Raw genomic sequence first — 15,548 nt, forward strand, 5'->3', positions numbered from 1 at the left:
CACACAAACCTAGAGCCTCATTAGGATACGCCGGTTCCGTTTGGAAGGGACGCTATCCCAGGCTCAGGGGGGTGATCGGGCCCCCTCTTCCACTCCTAACTGAGTGGGTGCAGGCGTCTTCTTTCTCAGCTGGCATAATTTTTATTAACTTGTCCTGATCCTGGTCAGATTCTTGGATCGGTGGTGTCCTCCGGATGTCCAAGAGAGGTTGTCAGCCCTCTCCTGGAGGAAGGTCTCCGTCAGCGCCTGAAGATGGGCAAGACGGCCTCGATGGGGCACCAGTCGGCCCGTTCCGTCCTCAGCGAAATATCGCTCTAAGCCCTGCTGTGGTCGCCAGAATTGTTGCAGAAAATGACAGGCTTTAGACTTCTCAGGATACAGGAGGAGTTTATTAGGCTGCCAGGTTCAGAAAGCTATCCCATGGCTAACTTGCGAATTTCTGAACGATCTTCATTATCGAAGCACGCGTTCTTTTTTTTTTTTAATTGAAAAAGTTTTATACAAACAAATTTTCCCCCTTTTAACCCCCCCACCATACAATGTAAATCTCATACAGATGCTATGCCCCCTCCCCTCCCCCAAACCCCCCCAAATTTTCTCATTCAAATATTATGCTAAATACTTTACCCCCTCCCCTCCCCATCTTAAAATAGATTACTCATTCACATATAATACCCTCTCACCTCCCAACAAACATAATATAAGTTTCTCTTAAAGTAACAATAGCCCATTAATCCCATCTTCTAAGTTAATTAAACATATATAAATCATAATATAAATTTCTCTTAAAATAACAATATTTCATTAATCCCATCTTCTAGTTTAATTATGCATATATATTACCCCACCCTCCACCCTAACCCACCCCCACCTCCCAGTCAAACCCCCCCCCCTGACTTCCGCTATACACCACTCTAACAATTCCAAGCAGCCCATGTATTATTTACTTGAATCATCTATCAGTCTAAACATTCTTACCTAAAGGCTACATAATACCTCCTAGTCTGGTATTTATTCTGTATGTAATCAATCCATTTTACCCATTCCTGTGTATAATTCTCCTGCTTCTGAGCTTTTAAGAAAGCTGAAATTATTGCCATTTCAGCGAACCCCGCCACCTTCTGAATCCATTGATCAATTGTCGGTAAAAAATCTTTTTTCCAATGTTGCGCGATCAACAACCTAGCTGCTGTGACCATATACAAGACCAATTTTGTTTCCCCTTTAGTAAAATCCTTAGCTATACCCAATAAAAACATTTGCGGAGTGAATTGTATTCTTTTCTTAAATACATTTTGCATAACCCACCATATTTTTATCCAAAAAGCTTTAACCTTGTTGCAAGTCCACCATACATGAAAAAAGGTAGCATCTAGGCACCCACATCTCCAACATTTTGGTTGAATATTTGGGTACATGCATGATAATTTTTTAGGATCTAAATACCATCTGTAAAACATTTTATAAAAGTTCTCCCTTAAATTCTGTGACTGTGTAAATTTAACATTCTGAACCCATATTTTTTCCCGCGTTTCCAACATGACCACTTCACCAAAATTCTGAGCCTATTTAATCATACAATCCTTAACCAATTCACTCTCTGAGTCTCTTTCTAACAGTACATTATATATTCTTTTAACTTGTTTTGGGCCAGTCTCTTTTATCTGCTTGATCAGTTCCACTTCTTTATCCATAAAACCGACCCTACGATCTTCTTCCCATCTCTTCTGTAGCTGTATGTAATGTAACCAATTTAAAATAATTCCTTCTTCCAACAGTTGTTCCAAAGTTTTTAACTTCCATTCGTCCCCATCAGCAATAAGCACATCTTTATATAAACAACCCCCGAGTGACTTAATATTCATAATCCCCATGGTGTCTGCAAGATCCAACCAAAGCGGTATTTTATAATCCCAATTGAGCCGGTGCTTCTTCCATATTCTCATCAAGGCACTTTGGAGAACATGATTGTTAAACACTTTATCCACCCTATCTTCATAAAAAAAGATATGCATGCCATCCCAGAACAAGATCATGGCCTTCTATATTCAGCAAATCCATTTTTGTTTTCCCAAACCAATCTGCTACATGCGTTAGTACCGCGGCTTCATAGTACAATCGAAGGTTTGGGAGTCTAAGGCCGCCTCTTTCACGAGTATCTTGCATAATCTTCATCTTTACTCTCGGTTTTTTCTCCTTCCAAACAAATTTATTTAATGTTGTTTGCCAATTTAACAAAGTTTTATCTGATTTGAGCACCGGAATCATCTGGAATAAAAAGATAAATCTAGGTAGAATGTTCATTTTAATTGCTGAGATCCTTCCAAGCAAAGACAATTGTAATTTTTTCCACACTTCAAGATCTTTCTGTATCTTTTGCCACAACACTTCATAGTTATTTAAGAAAAGTTTTGTATTTGATTCTGTTATTTGTATTCCTAAATATTTGACCTTGGAGACTATTTCAAAACCTGCTAAACTTACAAGTCTCTTTCTTTGAGTCTCTGTCATGTTTTTAACCATCATTTTCGTTTTGTTTTGATTTAGTCTAAACCCAGACACCATGCCAAATTCTACTATGATATTTTTCATCTGGATTATTGACTTCAAAGGATGTGAAAGGGTAACAACCAGATCATCGGCAAATGCTCTAGTTCTGTATTCCTTTTGCCTGATAGCTATGCCATCTAAGGATTTTGAGTCCTGAATTGCATTCAACAAGACTTCCAAGGTTAAAATAAATAACAATGGGGATAATGGGCAACCTTATCTTGTGCCTTTTTGTATCTCGAAAGTTGTTGACAAATTTCCATTAATAATAAGTTGTGCATTTTGTTGCTGATAAAATGCTCCAATCGCCTGCCAAAATCGTGGTCCCATATCCAAAGATGGATATGGAAGCACGCGTTCTTATACATTCTCAAAAGCAGCACAAGACGGAAATACTTAACTCATTTCTTATTGGTTATTTTGAGGAAAAAGCCTTATAACAGTGATGGCGAACGTATGGCACGCATGCCACAGGTGGCACACGGAGCCATTTGTCAGGGCACGCAAGGCGTTGCCCTGTTATCTGGCCAGCGCGCATGCGCGTGCTGGCCAGCTGAGTTCACCCTTTCTTAAAGCCATTTTTCGCCCTCCCCCAGACTCCAGAGGCTTTATAGGAGCCTGGGGAGGGTGAAAAGAGCCTCCCCTGCCCCTCTCCCTGAGGCCCTCCGGAGACTTCATGAGCTTCCATGAAGCCTACATAGCGCAAAAAACCAGCCCTATGGGCAAGCCGGAGGTTCGGGAACGGACTTCCGGTTTGCTCGGAGGGTCGTTTTGAGCACTCCAAAGGCATCAGGGAAGCCTCCTGAACCCTCCAGAAGGCGTTGGGGGGCGGGGGAGGCTGTTTTCGCCCTCCCCAGGCTCCTACAAAGCCTCTGGAGCCTGGGGAGGGTGAAAAAAGCATGTAAAAATGGGGGGGAGCGCCTGTAGTGTGTGCATGCACACTGGGGGGGTCGCGCATTGCATTATGGGTGCAGCACACCCACACACGACCCCCCTGCGCTCCCCCCACTTATGGCATGCGAGCCAAAAAAGGTTTGCCATCGCTGCCTTATAAGTAGGTGGGGGTCTTACTACTCCTTTTGTTACAGGCATGGACTGTGTGTCATTAACGAACTTTATTTGAACCTTGTGGTTTGGACTTTTGACATAGCTACATTGGCTGGAACATCTTGTGGTTAGAGGCTGATGACATTTTCCTGTCCCTTTTATGCACGTCTTCATTCTTATATTTTAATTCATATTTTATTCTACTTTACCAGGGCCCTTAAGCAAGCTGCATGCACGATTAGTCTTGAGAACAGGACGATCCAGGCCACGGTTATCCCACGTGGGTTAGTCCTCTCCTCCATATTATTTTTAGATGAAGAAATGTCCTCCTGGCTTCAGTTCCAAGTGGGGGAAAAAGACACTGGGAACATGGAGGCTGCTTGGAAAGATGGTTTTAATGGTGGACAGGATCACATGACTTGAGTTCCTGAACAGAAAAGGGGGATCAGATGCTTCCAGATGTTGGGTGAAGAAGAACAAAAGAGAGACAGAGAGATGCTGAAAGTCCCTGGTTTTATGCCCTCCCTAGCCTTTGATCTTGAGCTTGTATTCTGATTGGTTGTCAGACTCCCAAGGGGGCCATGCAGGAGCAACTCTCTAGGCCAGCGATGGCGAACCTTTTTTGGCTCGCGTGCCACAAGTGGGGGGATCGCGGGGGGGTCGTGTGCGGGTGTGCTGCACCCATAATGCAACACGCCCCCCCAGTGCGCATGCACGCACAACACGCCCCCCCCCCCAATTTTTACATGCTTTTTTCGCCCTCCCCAGGCTCCAGAGGCTTTATAGGAGCCTGGGGAGGGTGAAAAGAGCCTACCCCGCCCCTCCGGAGGCCCTCCGGAGGCTTCAGGGAACGTCCAGAGGCTTCCCTGAAGCCTTCGGAGCGCTTAAAACCACCCTCCGAGCAAACTGGAAGTGACTTCCTCGTACCGGGTACCGGGTTCTTATTACCACATGTGGTGGACTTGTATTGAAGCTAAAAGATACTGGACTTTTACCGACAATTGATCAATGGATTCAGAAAGTGGTGGGGTTTTTCCAAAATGGCAAAAAATTCAGCTTTCTTAAAAGGTCAGAAGCAGGAGAATTATACACAGGAATGGGTAAAATGGATTGATTACATACAGAATAAATATCAGACTAGGAAGCACTATGTAGCCTTTAGGTAAGAATGTTTAGATTGACAGATGATTACAGTAAATAATATATGGGATGCTTGGAATTGTTAGAGTGGTATATAGCGGAAGTCAGGGGGGTGGGTTTGATTGGGAGGTGGGGGAGGGTTAGGGTGGAGGGTGGGGAAATATACATGTTTAATTAATCTAGAAGATGGGGTTAATGGGCTATTGTTACTTTAAGAGAAACTTATATTATGATTGTTGGGAGGTGAGGGGGTACAATATTTGAATGAGAAATTTATTTTAAGACGGGGGAGGGGAGGGGGTACAGTATTTATATGTGATGTACATTATATGTCGGGGGGGGGTAAAAAGGGGGAAAATTTCTTTGTATAAAACTTTTTCAATAAAAAAAAAGATACTGGACTAAGATTCACATGTGGTTGGAGAAAATGATACACAAACACATAGACCTTAAAACAGAGATTTTTTTTATTGAGAAACATATCAGAAATTTACAATAAAGACTTGAAATATTTGATTATAAACATTTTAACAGCAGCTAGAATCGTATTTGCAAAAAATTGGAAAAATGAAACAATACCAAAACAGGAGGAAGTTATTCGAAAGATAATGGAATGTGCTGAAATGAGCAAATTGACATTTGAAATCAGAGAACAAGAAAATGAGCAATTTTATAAGATATGGGATTTGGTTTATCAGTGGTTGGACAAAAAAATCTGGAAATGAAAAATGTTTTATTTATGTTTTAATTGAAGGAGATAAGTGATAATACAATTATGTTGTTAAATAGATTAATAACGATACAATGAAAGACTGACATATATATGAATTGAACAATTTAGAATGCTTTGTTTTAAAATGAAGGATAAGGATAATAATGAATCTATGTACGTTTAATAGATGATTGGTGATATTATGCATAATTCTAGGTAGTGATGTATATAGTCATTATAAAGATATCTTTTTTTTTTGCCAAAAACCTTTTAATTTATTTTTAATTTTCAAAACAAACATAAAAATCCTCCTTCTTTACATCCTGTAGAAAGTGTATCAGTTGGTTACAAACGGTTTTTGTGCATCTCTTCTACCGTCATCAAGTATAATTCATATTAACTCTAGTGTCTTAACTCCAATGTTTATACATATTACCATCATCATACCTCTACTTTTATTTGACTGTAATTGTTTAAACGTCCATCATGAAATATAGCAAAATTTAATACATAACCACATACCGGCATTTCATTTACTTATTTATAAAAGCCTCCATTAACATTAAATCCTTATATCCTATTCTAGCTAAACATCCATAATATATAATTATTATAACTTTATAATGCCTTGGTAAGGCCACACTTGGAATACTGCATTCAGTTCTGGTCGCCACGATGTAAAAAAGATGAGGAGACTCTAGAAAGAGTGCAGAGAAGAGCAACAAAGATGATTAGGGGACTGGAGACTAAAACATATGAAGAACGGTTGCAGGAACTGGGTATGTCTAGGTATGTCTAGCTTAAGAGAAAGAAGGACTAGGGGAGACATGATAGCAGTGTACCAATATCTCAGGGGTTGCCACAAAGAAGAGGGAGTCAAGCTATTCTCCAAGACACCTGAGGACAGAACAAGAAGCAATGGGTGGAAACTAATCAAGGAGAGAAGCAACCTAGAACTGAGGAGAAACTTCCTGACAGTTAGAACAATTAATCAGTGGAACAGCTTGCCTCCAGAAGTTGTGAATGCCCCAACACTGGAAGTCTTTAAGAAGATGTTGGATAGCCATTTGTCTGGAACGGTATAGGGTTTCCTGCCTAGGCAGGGGGTTGGACTAGAAGACCTCCAAGGTCCCTTCCAACTCTACTATTGTATTAATTGTATTAATAACAACGTTTTCTGATCCTCCTTTATTTATTTATTTTATTTATTACTTGAACTTATTAGTCGCCCCCTCTCCCCACAGGGACTCGGGGCGACGTACAAAACTATTATATAGCGTACAGAGGAGGTAAGAATAAATAAATAAGTTACAATACCTAAAAAAGTTAAAACCCCAGTGAAATTAACCCTTAAAAACTAAAATTACCAATTAAAAATGCCCTGGGCTGGAGAGATTGTAGTATTATGCCAGGTCAGCTAGTCGAAACAGGTAGGTTTTCAGCTTCATACGGAAGGAGCGAAGGTCGGTTGTTGTCCTGATGTCTGGGGGGAGGTCATTCCAAAGGGTGGAGCCCACTACAGAGAAGGCCCTACTCCTGGGCGTCGCCCTCTGGCACTCTCTGGAGGATGGCACCCGGAGTAGTCCCTCTCTGTGTGAGCGGACGGGTCGCAGGGATGTATGGGGCAGGACGCGATCCCGCAGGTAACTAGGCCCTGTGCCATGGAGCGCTTTGAAGGTGGTAACCAGCACCTTGAAGCGCACCCGGTAGGCCACAGGAAGCCAGTGCAGCTCGCGCAGGATGGGTGTTATATGGGAGAACCTCGATCTCCCCATAATTACCCGCGCGGCTGCATTCTGGACCAACTGCAGTCTCCGGGTGCACCTCAAGGGGAGCCCCATGTAGAGAGCGTTACAGTAGTCCAGGCGAGACGTCACCAGCGCGTGAGTGACTGTGCGCAAGGCCTCCCGGTCCAAAAGGGGCCGCAATTGGCGCACCAGGCGAACCTGGTGGAACGCCCCCCTCGCCACGGCTGCCACGTGATCTTCCATAGACAGCCGGGCATCAAGGAGGACGCCCAAATTGCGCGCCCGTTCCACCGGGAGGCCTTACAATTTACATCCAATTTCCTTATATTATACCCATACATATATATAGATTATTATTATTATCCTTTCTTTATTTGGCTATATTCTATGTCACAACATTTCCCCCCTAATAATCAAAACTTAACTGTGTCTAATTTAGTTCTCTTTTTTATTGTTATTATTATTAACCTTTATATATAATCTCGGGTATCATTCAATATTCATATCCAATTATTGCTTATCATAACACTAACAATAAAGATTCTTGGTGTTGATAGTTTAATAAGGAAGTAATGAAAGATTGGTATATCTATGAAGTGACAGTCACAACTGACAGTTAGAACAATTAATCAGTGGAACAGAAGTTGCCTCCAGAAGTTGTGAATGCCCCAACACTGGAAGTCTTTAAGAAGATGTTGGATAGCTATTTGTCTGAAACGGTATAGGGTTTCCTGCCTAGGCAGGGGGTTGGACTAGAAGACCTCCAAGGTCCCTTCCAACTCTACTATTGTATTGTATTGTATTGTATTGTATTGTATTGTAAGTGAGCATTTAGAATACTTTATTTAAAAATGAAGGAGAATATTTTTGTTGGAATGTGTTCTGACCCCCTCCTCTTGTATACCAAGACACTCCGACACAAAGTCTCTTCAAAGATGTTTATTGACATACAGGTTCCACCTTGGCAGCAATCCAGACTGCCAAGGTCAAGATAGCACTCTGGGCAGCAATCCAGCTACAGCGACACCTCTTGGCAGCAATCCAGCTACCAAGCTCCAGATAATCACCTTAGCAGCCAAGGTCCAGGGAACAGATTGACAGTAATCCAGGTAAAATCTTTAGCAGCAATCCAGCCTGCCAAAGTACGACACAGATCTGAGCTTCTCCAACTCCAATGATCAGTTGATTCCTGCAAAGGGTGTGTCCACAAGCAGTCCCTTTATAGTCTGGAGAGGAGTCTAATGATCAGCAGCTGAGAGCCATTATCTCCGGTAATTGCTCAATTGCTCCTTACGCTGGGTAGCACGTCGGTAACGAGCATCTAATAGCTCACTGCTGTCTGACTCACTGTCCTGTGACTCCTCTCCACTGCTCCAAGGCATGACATCAGGAGCCCCCTTCCTTTGGCTTTCACCACTGCTCCATGCCTCAGGCGCCCCCTGGTGGCCAACCAGCCTCTCTGCGCCCTGCTCAGCGTCGGAACCCTGTCCAGGGTCCCCCACCTCCTCTTGAGCCGACTCAGAGGACACCTCGCTGTCGGAGTCTGGTGGCAGCGGCACCGGCACCGGCTGGGCCACAACAGGAATGTATGATGTACAAGGACATCAATGAACGTAAGAAGGTCTTGGAGAGTAAATGAAAATTTATTTAGATACGAAAAAAATGTTGATGAACTTAAAAAACACATGAAGGAATTTTTCAGTTTTAACATGAATAAGGGTACTCCCATTGAAACAGTTTGGGATGCAAGTAAAGCTTATATGCGTGGGGTCTTGATACATATGAACTTTAAACATAAACAAATTAGACAGAAAAGGAGAATGGAATTGGAAGATGAGATAAAAAGCAAGGAACAGCTGCTTATAACAAACCCGAATGACCAGGCGCCCCAGATGGCGCTAAAGCTGTTGAAAGATCAATTTCAGATGCTTATAGCAGAACAAACAGCAACTAATTTACAATTTGCTAAACATAACACCTTTGCTAACGCTAATAAACCTGGTAGGTGGTTAGCTTATACTTTGAGAAGGAATATGAATGACAGAATTATTGACAAAATTGAGTTTCGAGGGAAGATGGTATATCAACAAGAGTTGATTAAAAAATCATTTGTGGACTATTATACTAAGCTATATGCACAGGATAATATACAGAACATGTTAATAGATGATTTTTTGGAAGGAAAAAGGGTTGCTAAAATTTCTGTGTGTCAAAAGGCAAACTTGGAACGTCTTATAACTGCTGATGAGATCACTTTAGTTATAAATCAACTTAAATTAGCTAAGGCTCCAGGGACTGATGGTTTGACTGCAATGTATTATAAAACTTTACAACTGGAAATGATTGAATATCTTACACAACTATTTTGTAATATACAACAAGGAGGTAAAATACCTCCCTCATGGAAAGCGGCTTTTATCTCATTGATACCTAAAGATAAAGAGGGCCCTAAGAAACCAGAGGATTACAGGCCGATATCTCTTCTGAACACAGATTATAAAATATTTGCTAAGGTACTAGCCAACAGATTGATGCCGGTTATCCAAGAGATTATTCATCATGATCAAGCAGGATTTATTGAAGGCAGACATATGAAGGAGAATGTAAGGCAACTCATAGATTTAATTGACTATCTTGATAAGAATAAGCAGATCTCTGCAGTGCTGGTTTTCTTGGATGCAGAGAAGGCCTTCGATCGAGTGAACTGGAACTTTCTAACCAAGACTTTGGAAAAGATGGATATGGGACCACGATTGCGGCAGGCGATTGGAGCAATTTATCAGCAACAAAATGCACAACTTATTATTAATGGAAATTTGTCAACAACTTTCAAGATACAAAAAGGCACAAGACAAGGTTGCCCATTATCCCCATTGTTATTTATTTTAACTTTGGAAGTCTTGTTGAACGCAATTCGGGACTCAAAATCCTTAGATGTCTCTACAGAAATAGAGCACAACAATAATGAGAACTATCTTGAATGCATTTGGGTCAATATTAAAGGTTGTGGGGGAAATGACATTGCCATAGGTCTATACTACAGGCCACCCAACCAAGCAGAGGAAGAAGATGAACTCTTTGCTAGTCAGCTAACTAAGGTATGTAGGAAGCACACCACAATAGTAATGGGAGATTTTAACTACCCTGACATCAACTGGGAAACAAACTCTGCACCAAGTGGAAGATCCAACAGGTTCCTAACAAACCTAGCAGACAACTTTGTTTTCCAAAAAGTAGAGAAGGAAACAAGGGGATCAGCCATACTGGACTTAATTCTCACTAACAGAGAGGAAATGATAGAAGGTGTTGAAGTCATAGGAACCCTGGGGGCAAGTGACCATGCAATATTGGAATTCAACATTATCCAAACACAAGTAGTAGAACAAAGTCAAACTAGAGTCTTGGACTTTAAGAAAGCTAATTTCAATAAACTTAGAGAGAGCTTGGGAAAAATTCCATGGATGAGAATCCTCGAGGGGAAAACAACTCAAGAAGCTTGGGAAATTTTGAAAAATGAGATTAGAAAAGCCCAGTCTAACACAATACCAATGAAGAAGAAAAACAACAGCTCCCAAAAGAAACCAGCATGGCTGCATAAACAACTATCTGACAAACTGAAAGACAAAAAAAGTAAGTATAAAAAGTGGAAGGAGGGGGACATAACTAAGGCAGAATATCAGCAAATAGCCCGAGCCTGTAAAGATGAAGTGAGGAAAGCTAAGGCTCACAATGAAGAAAGGCTTGCCACAAAAGTAAAAATTAACAAAAAAAGCTTCTTCCAACATGTTAAAAACAAGAAAAAAGTTAAGGAAACAATTGGTCCATTGCTAGGAGAAAGTGGCAAGAAGGTGACAAGCAACAGGGAGAAAGCAGAACTATTTAACTCATGTTTTGCATCTGTCTTTACACAAAGGGATAAAACAGTCCAACCTATCAAAAGCAGCACCACAAAATTAGGAACACAAATTGAAATAGGGAAGAAAATGGTAAGTGAGCACCTGTCTACCCTAGATGAGTTCAAATCACCAGGACCGGATGGATTACACCCCAGAGTTCTGAAGGAACTAGCAGACGAGATCTCAGAACCACTGAATTATATCTTTCAGAGATCCTGGAACACCGGGGAACTACCAGAGGACTGGAAAAGAGCTGATGTGGTTCCCATCTTCAAAAAAGGGAAAAAATTAGATCCAGGAAACTACAGACCTATCAGCCTAACCTCAATACCAGGAAAGATTCTGGAAAAAATAATCAAGCAACGAATTTGCGAACACCTAGAAGCAAACAAAGTAATAGCCAAAAGCCAACATGGATTTGTCAAAAACAGATCATGCCAGACTAATCTTATTGCATTCTTTGATAATGTGACAAAATTAGTGGACCAGAGGAATGCCGTTGATATAGTCTACTTGGACTTCAGTAAGGCTTTTGATAAGGTAGACCATAACCTACTACTAGATAAAGTAGAAGAATGTGGGTTAGACAGCATCACCACCAGATGGATTGGTAACTGGCTGACCAACCGCACTCAACGTGTAGTTCTCAATGGAACTGCATCTACATGGAGGGAAGTATGCAGTGGAGTACCCCAAGGCTCTGTTTTAGGCCCAGTACTCTTCAACATCTTCATCAATGATTTGGATGAGGGAATAAATGGGGAACTCATCAAATTTGCAGATGATACCAAGCTGGCAGGAATAGCCAACACTCCAGAAGATAGGCTTAAGATACAGAAGGATCTTGACAAACTTGAACATTGGGCACTATCTAATAAAATGAAATTCAATGGTGAAAAGAGTAAGGTTCTCCATTTAGGCAACAAAAACGGAATGCACAGGTACAGTATAGGTGATACCTTACTCAGTAGTAGTAACTGTGAAAGGGATCTTGGAGTCCTAGTGGACAACCATTTAAATATGAGCCAGCAGTGTGCAGCAGCTGCCAAAAAAGCCAACACAGTTCTAGGCTGCATCAACAGAGGGATAGAATCAAGATCACGTGAAGTGTTAATACCACTTTATAATGCCTTGGTAAGGCCACACTTGGAATACTGCATTCAGTTCTGGTCGCCACGATGTAAAAAAGATGTGGAGACTCTAGAAAGAGTGCAGAGAAGAGCAACAAAGATGATTAGGGGACTGGAGACTAAAACATATGAAGAACGGTTGCAGGAACTGGGTATGTTTAGCTTAAGAGAAAGAAGGACTAGGGGAGACATGATAGTATTATTCCAATATCTCAGAGGTTGCCACAAAGAAGAGGGAGTCAAACTATTCTCCAAAGCACCTGAGGGTAGAACAAGAAGCAATGGGTGGAAACTAATCAAGGAGAGAAGCAACTTAGAACTGAGGAGAAATTTCCTGACAGTGAGAACAATTAATCAGTGGAACAGCTTGCCTCCAGAAGTTGTGAATGCCCCAACACTGGAAGTCTTTAAGAAGATGTTGGATAGCTATTTGTCTGAAACGGTATAGGGTTTCCTGCCTAGGCAGGGGGTTGGACTAGAAGACCTCCAAGGTCCCTTCCAACTCTACTATTGTATTGTATTGTATTGTATTGTATAGATGGCATAGCTATCAGGCAAAAGGAATACAGAACTAGAGCATTCGCTGATGATCTGGTTGTTACCCTTTCACATCCTTTGAAATCAATAATCCAGATGAAAAGTATCATAGTAGAATTTGGCATGGTGTCTGGGTTTAGACTAAATCAAAACAAAACGAAAATGATGGTTAAAAACATGACAGAGACTCAAAGAAAGAGACTTGTAAGTTTAGCAGGTTTTGAAATAGTTTCTAAAGTTAAATATTTAGGAATACAAATTTCAGAATCAAATACAAAACTTTTCTTAAATAACTATGAAGTGTTGTGGCAAAAGATACAGAAAGATCTTGAAGCGTGGAAAAAGTTACAATTGTCTTTGCTTGGAAGGATCTCAGCAATTAAAATGAACATTTTACCTAGATTTATCTTTCTATTCCAGATGATTCCGGTGCTTAAATCAGATAAAACCTTGTTAAATTGGCAAACAACATTAAACAAATTTGTTTGGAAGGAGAAAAAACCGAGAGTAAAGATGAAGATTATGCAAGATACACGTGAAAAAGGCGGCCTCAGACTCCCAAACCTTCGATTGTATTATGAAGCTGCGGTATTAACGCATGTAGCATATTGGTTAGGGAAAACAAAAATGGAATTGCTGAATATAGAAGGCCATGATCTTGTTCTGGGATGGCATGCATATCTTTTTTTATGAAGACAGGGTGGATAAAGTGTTCAACAACCATGTTCTCCGTAGTGCCTTGATGAGAATATGGAAGAAGCACCGGCCTAATTGGGATTATAAAATACCACTTTGGCTGGATCTTGCAGACACCATGGGGATTATGAATATTAAGTCACTCGGGGGTTGTTTATATAAAGATGTGCTTATTGCTGATGGGGGTGAATGGAAGTTAAAAACTTTGGAACAGCTGTTGGAAGAAGGAATTACTTTAAATTGGTTACATTACATACAGCTTCAGAAGAGATGGGAAGAAGATCGCAGGGTCGGTTTTATGGATAAAGAAGTGGAACTGATTAAGCAGATAAAAGAGACTGGTCCAAAACAAGTTAAAAGAATATATAATGTACTGTTAGAAAGAGACTCAGAAAGTGAATTGGTTAAGGATTGTATGATTAAATGGGCTCAGAATTTTGGTGAAGTGGTTATGTTGGAAACGTGGGAAAAAATATGGGTTCAGAATGTCAAATTTACACAGTCACAGAATTTAAGGGAGAATTTTTATAAAATGTTTTACAGATGGTATTTAGATCCTAAAAAATTATCATGCATGTACCCAAATGTTCAACCAAAATGTTGGAGATGCGGGTGTCTAGATGCTACCTTTTTTCATGTATGGTGGACTTGTAACAAGGTTAAAGCTTTTTGGATAAAGATATGGTGGGTTATGCAGAATGTATTTAAGAAAAGAATACAATTCACTCCACAAATGTTTTTATTGGGTATAGTTAAGGATTTTACCAAAGGGGAAACAAAATTGGCCTTGTATATGGTTACAGCAGCTAGGTTGTTGATTGCGCAACATTGGAAAAAAGGTTTTTTGCCGACAATTGATCAATGGATTCAGAAGGTGGCGGGGTTCGCTGAAATGGCTAAAATTTCAGCTTTCTTAAAAGCTCAGAAACAGGAGGATTACACACAGGAATGGGCAAAATGGATTGATTATATACAGAATAAATACCAGACTAGGAGTTATTATGTAGCCTTTAGGTAAGAATGTTTAGACCGATAGATGATCAGAGTAAATAGTATATGGGGCAAAAATTTCAGCTTTCTTAAAAGCTCAGAAACAGGAGGATTACACACAGGAATGGGCAAAATGGATTGATTATATACAGAATAAATACCAGACTAGGAAGTACTATGTAGCCTTTAGGTAAGAATGTTTAGACCGATAGATGATCAGAGTAAATAATACATGGGATGCTTGGAATTGTTAGAGTGGTATATAGCGGAAGTCAGGGGGGTGGGTTTGTGTGGGAGGTGGGGGAGGGTTAGGGTGGAGGGTGGGGCAATATATATGTATGAATAAATTAGAAGATGGGACTAATGAAACATTGTTAGGCTAGGAGAAATTTATATTAAGAGTTATAGATGTTAAATTAGCTTAGAAAATGGGATCAATGTGTTATTATTAATCTAAGAGAAATTTATATAGTGTTTGCTGGGAGGAGAGGGGTTATGAGTAATCTATTTTAAGATGGGGGAGGGGAGGGGGCAAAGTGTTTGGTATAATATTTGAATGTGAATTTTTGCGGGGGGTTGGGGGGGTATAGCATTTGTATGAGATTTATATTGTGTGGAGGGGGGGTGAAAAGGGGGAAAATTTGTTTGTACAAAACTCTTTTAATAAAAAAAAAATGAACGTAAGCATATTTGATGGATGATTGGCGGGATTATGCATAGTTGAAAGTAGTGATGTATAAATATAAATAGTTGGTAAATTTTTTTATACTGTAAAAATAATCAGAATGAGATAAGTGATTACATAAAGGTACATTATTATTAAACAGACAATCAAGAATGCAAGGGAATTAGGTTTATTGAAAGGAAAGAAATATGAACTGTAATTGAATATATGATGTACAATGAAAGTGAGGTACCTACTCATATTAGATGGAAAATTTGTGACTGTATACGTAATTGAAAATATGAATGCACAAAAGCTTGTAACCAAACGACATGCTGTACGTAATGCATGAGAATTTTTTATGTTGTGTTGTCTTATATGTTTAAACAAAAAAAAACTTTAAAAAAGAAAAGCCATGACAAGAAGATGGAAGCTCTG

This window comes from Natrix helvetica (genome assembly GCF_964273705.1).
Source record: "Natrix helvetica genome assembly, chromosome: 2".
NCBI classification, from domain to species: domain Eukaryota; kingdom Metazoa; phylum Chordata; class Lepidosauria; order Squamata; family Natricidae; genus Natrix; species Natrix helvetica.